Source organism: Triticum dicoccoides, chromosome 7B, assembly GCF_002162155.2.
Source record: "Triticum dicoccoides isolate Atlit2015 ecotype Zavitan chromosome 7B, WEW_v2.0, whole genome shotgun sequence".
Classification (NCBI taxonomy): Eukaryota; Viridiplantae; Streptophyta; class Magnoliopsida; order Poales; family Poaceae; genus Triticum; species Triticum dicoccoides.
In genome coordinates, this window is record NC_041393.1 from 651,332,064 (window position 1) to 651,337,138 (window position 5,075).

Genomic DNA, 5,075 nt, shown 5'->3' on the forward strand with positions numbered 1-5,075 from the left:
TAGATTATGGTAGGGTACGAAACCACCTCAAAGTTATTCTTTCGGATCAATCTATATAATAGTTCGTACTAGAATAACACCTTAAGACACAAATCAACCAAAACCCTAATGTCACCTAGATACTCCAACTACACCACGCCACTGCATTCCCTACTGACGTGTGTTGGGAAAAGTCGCTATTGCCGACCGTCTGTTGATCCTAAAAACTTGTGACAGACAGTCGGTCAGGAAAACCTGTGAACAATGACACATAGTCGGTCGGGAATAAAAGAATATTACTTGTCAAACGATCGGCCGGGAAAGCTTTTAGGCCCATCGATCTGTGGGTCGGTAAATAATGCCAACCAACCGTCTATGGCGAACGGGCCTGCGCGCGCGCAAAGGAAAATGTTAGTGCCAACATTTGGCCCAGTCCCGCAAAAGTTTCGGCCCACTATAGATAAGTCACCACACGGACGCGAGGCAAATCCCTAATTTCCCCTTCTCCTTCCCCACGCGCGCCGCCATGGGCTCCCACCGCCGCCGGTCTCTCGACCATGCCCGCGCACCATCCGCCGCTCCCGCATGACCCTGCTGGCCTCCCGCCCCCACGCGCTCAAATCCTCTCCTCCGACTAGGTGCCCTCTCTGCTCGAACCCTCGTCCTCATGGTGGGCACTGGTCAGATCTCGGGGAAGACCGGTCTCAAACTTGCTGCAGAGGAGTACTGCCCTGTACTAGAATATCATGATGGCCATGGCGAAGCAGTTCCTGTAGGCGTTGCTGCTCCTGTTGGCCAACCCCTTCCTGGCCTTTCCGGGTTGGGTTCCCGTGAGCGGCGTCATCAGCTTAGGCACCAACCTCGTCTCCTCAAGGTTCTTGTCCCTTGTATGTTCTCTCTCCCCCTCTCTATTTGCACGGTGCTGATTTCAACCACAAATGATTTAACCTTTTGTGTTTATTATGTGTGGATTTCGTTTAATGGATTGACCCCCCATCTCTACAGGATGAACAAACCTAGCATATCGTTACTGAATTTGGAGTTATACACATCAACAAGAGGAGGGAAAGAGACGGGCTTATAGTGGTATGAAAAAAAAGTTTCCTCCATCGGTTGCAAAGGTGAGGCCAGATAACAAGAGGTTAATTATGTTCTCATCTCCAATATGTTTAGTGGTTACATCATGCTACTGTTCACTTTTTTCTCACCTCTTTATACTGCACTACTATGCACTGAAGTTGTTTGCTAATTTACACATTGAATTGTTTTGGTTGATATGCTATTTATGTGTTTCCTTCCCCAAATCCTTTTTCTAGTTGTAAAGGTTGTTGTTGCTATAGCCTCATGGAAAAAGATTGTTTTTGGGTAAGCCAACCCAATATTTCTGGTCGTTGATGCATTTTGATAAGTTTGATGGTCCAGTCCCCAGTGAGGAAGAAATCTTAGTCGACGACGCTGGTAGTGGCACTGGCTCCAGTGCCCCTGCTCTTGCAGCACTCGAGCATATTTTTATCCGCAGCTAGAAAGGGGAGGATGAAGGAATTTTGCAGCTATTATGGTATTCTGCATACATCCAGATTCTGAACTTCTATCAAAGATGCATGGCTATTGTATCCTCAAGACAATATAAAAGCTTTTGCAATGATAATTTTTTTGCAGTTTCCTAAACTGAATAATCTTTAGAATGCACGAAAGTCTTTTCATATTGAATTGTAATTCCATTGAAACTTTCTCCTCCAGCCATACACCATTAGAAGATAAAGACAGTAAGCTGGTTGCAGCATCCAAAACACATTCAGTTATCCGAAGTAAAGCATATTCATATTCAGCAAGTAAACTAGCAAGCTCTCTTCTCTTTCTTACATATTTTATATTTACAATCACATGGAGGTGCTCTTAAGTGTATGGATCATTATCGCTGGGTTTCCCTGCCTTTCTTCCTGGTTCCGTATTGAGATTTGTATGCAACTATTTCATCTTCCATTATGAACATTATCTTATTTCAGATTCAGCCAACATGCATGTAAATACTATGGCCAATTGCATTGTCTTCTAGAATTAATTATGCACCATGTCACACAAGCATATGACAGATTTTTAGTCATAGACCATTTTGATAAACATTATGATTTTAAATTTACAAGTGTGAGTGACCTCATCCGAACATATTGCCATCCATTCCACAGATTTGTACTCGCTTTGTTGTTTGGCACAACAGAATTGTCAGTTTCCAAAATGCATATACTTCTATTTATACTGACGTCTTGTATGCTCACCTTAGATGCCACCACACAATTACATCTTATAATTATGATTTCTTCTAGAATTAAATGGAACTACATACTGATTTCAACTTCTAAGTGACATGTTTATATGCCTATTTGACAAATTCCCCTTCAATCGAAATGAATATAGGAAATGGAGAGTTTACAGAGAGTCCGTAGGAGAAATCTACATGCCATCATTAGGAATGAGGGAACAACCTATGGTATGGAATATTGAAGAGTGTAAATTCTAGCTATATTTTCTTCTTCATACACATATCTTTTTTGGGGGGTTCATGCACATCTTTTTCTTGGGATCTTTATGTTGTGCACTGAAGTCATGTTGTGAAGTATCACTTTGGAATTAGCTTATCCAATTACTCGATATTTTTCACGATGGGGATTCAGACTGTTACTACCTCTGTCCCAAAATAAGTGTCTCCACTTTAGTACAACTTGTATAAAGTTAGTAGTAAGTTAGTACAAAGTTGAGACACTTATTTTAGGACGGGGGAGTACTTAGTATATTTAATGTTCTTCTTTTACAACCTATCGGAGATTGAATGGATGAAACACTATTATTGTCTTTATGCAGCAATGTGTCCATGATAGTTTTCACTTTTTAAAAGATTCTACTTCCTCGTCTACTTATATCTCTTATGTTATCCTCTTGTGTTTTATCTCTAATTTATCTTCCTGGTTACACCAGCTCCTTGTGTCTCCGCTCCCCCCTTGTGTGTTTATGATGGCAGCTCCGCATCATGGTGCGAGGCACCGGTGGCTGCAGTAGGTGTAGATGACGAGGAAGAGCCAGCTTCGTGGCCTTGCTGCACCCACCTTAGCTTTTCATTACTCCATATACGGACATTAGGTTGATGCTGCTGCATATACAAATAATTGGTTTGTTATCCATAGTTCTTCTACTTCAGATTCGATGCTAGGTGCCTTAGAGCTTATACTAGATGATACAAAGGGGTTACCTAGCTTTCTTTCCATGGGCATACATATCTTCATTTATATAGCATATTTTGTGGCCAATAATATTTTACAGAATTTTTGCTGACAGTTTGAATAAAAATGTCGTAAGAATCTGGATAAAAGAAAGTGGAATGAATATATATGTATATTCCATGGGCAGGATATCTAACAGGAACCATTTAAAATATGATGGTCGTATTCTATAACTACAATTAAGGAGTATTTTAGCACATGTTGCTTATAAAATTCTTATCTAGTTATACTTAGAATTTCTTTTGACAGCTCCTTTTTGTTTATTTGTTTTTTAAGCACACAAATCAGTGCATTCTTGACAACCTCTTTCTCCCATGCAGTGAACTGGGGAGGCATCACATAAATTACAAATATTTTCGTTTTTCCTAGATTTATAGAAGAATAGAATGTTGCACGTTGCTTCTATGGTGTATCACCCAATGTATAGCTTCCTTGACTTTATTTTGTTTTCAGCTAGTGGCATGGTATTCTGCCATGTACCCCTGTCTTTATTTACAGTTTGCATGTCCAGTGAAAAGACTAAATCATTTACTCTGTTGCTCTTGGTCCAGTGAAAGACCAAATCCATGTGTAGTTGTTCTGGCTTTGTGGTGTGCATCGTCTAGCTGAAATAATGAAATGATGTGAGATTATGTTGAGCTTGCTAGTGTGCTGCTTGTCAATCCTGCTATGCCGTTGTCTGCTGAATTCTGGTTGTACATCGATGCAAATGAACATGGACACAACTTATTCTATACATTTTATTAAAAATTCAAATCGCTGAACATGATCACTTCCATATCTCTGAAATTGTGTGCTTTTGGTTTCCAATGGTATTTGGTTTATGTACACTGCAAGCCCCACGATGCTAATTGAAATATCCTTTATCATGTTGCAGATGCTTAGCAAATGCTTTTGCTGCTACCTGATCATAATCATCTAATTTTTTACTCCTTTCATTTCTATATGAATGGCTGGAAGAGAGTTATCCTGCATGGGCACATAGACCAGGATACATGTTACATTGTATCTCAGGATATAGCAACAGGAGGTGAGGTTTACAGGTTTACAGGAAACACAAAAGAGGGGAGCTAAAGGTACACATCCTTCTATTGTTTTGGAAGGGTACCCCTTTTCTCATCAGTGATAATGAATTCTCTTCAGCTGCTTTGGTATGAAATCCTATTCAAGGCAGCTTAGAGAAAATATCATGTTCTCTAATTGTCGTGTGTAATATTAACTGGGGATTTTGACTTGCAGATGTTCAAGCTCGAAGATGTTATCCAATGAGATGAAGAATGAAGGTTTTGATGTCAAGTATGAGAATGATGCAAGGATCTGCATCTTGGTGGAAGGATGTGAGGATGGGGCTGTAGTTTCCCACTAGAAGGCAGGCAAATGATGTGCCCTGAGACAAATTGCCGAAAACAAAGCGAGGAGTTTAATTAGTTACATTAGTTTATAGGAAACTTGGATGGTCATTAGTTCATAACAGATGAACTATTTATATGTAAAAATTAACGCATGTGTGTTGTTTATATGTGAATTGTTTGGTTCTGGTTCAATATTGTTGGAAGACATGCACTTTACTATTATGAGTTATGCAACTTGATTAATATTCTGTTGGTAATGTGAAATCCAGCTATGGGAGGGCTAGCAGATGTTGGTCGGCAAAACTGAACCCTATCTGACAGTTGGTCGGTAAAAGCTAATGACAGGCCCAACAATATGTTGGTCGGGAAATAATACCCTATCTGATAGTCGGTCGGGAAAACCCATAGCAACCTTGATAGATAGTTGGTTGGGAAAAGTTTATCATGTCAGATAATCGGTCGGGAAAGG

The 5,075-nt window shown here is 40.1% G+C and overlaps 1 long non-coding RNA gene across 9 annotated transcripts; it reads left to right on the forward strand.

Moving 5' to 3' along the window:
• The first annotated feature begins 486 nt into the window (after window positions 1-486).
• LOC119339983 lies at window positions 487-4,798 on the forward strand. Of its 9 annotated transcripts, XR_005164314.1 has the most exons (5): window positions 487-866; window positions 985-1,811; window positions 2,395-2,467; window positions 2,953-4,330; window positions 4,494-4,798. It is a non-coding gene; the product is annotated as an uncharacterized LOC119339983 (long non-coding RNA). The 9 variants fall into 9 exon arrangements; XR_005164310.1 differs by having other exon boundaries at window positions 985-3,114; window positions 3,575-4,330; XR_005164313.1 differs by having other exon boundaries at window positions 985-3,114; window positions 4,132-4,330.
• The last annotated feature ends 277 nt before the right edge of the window (window positions 4,799-5,075 follow it).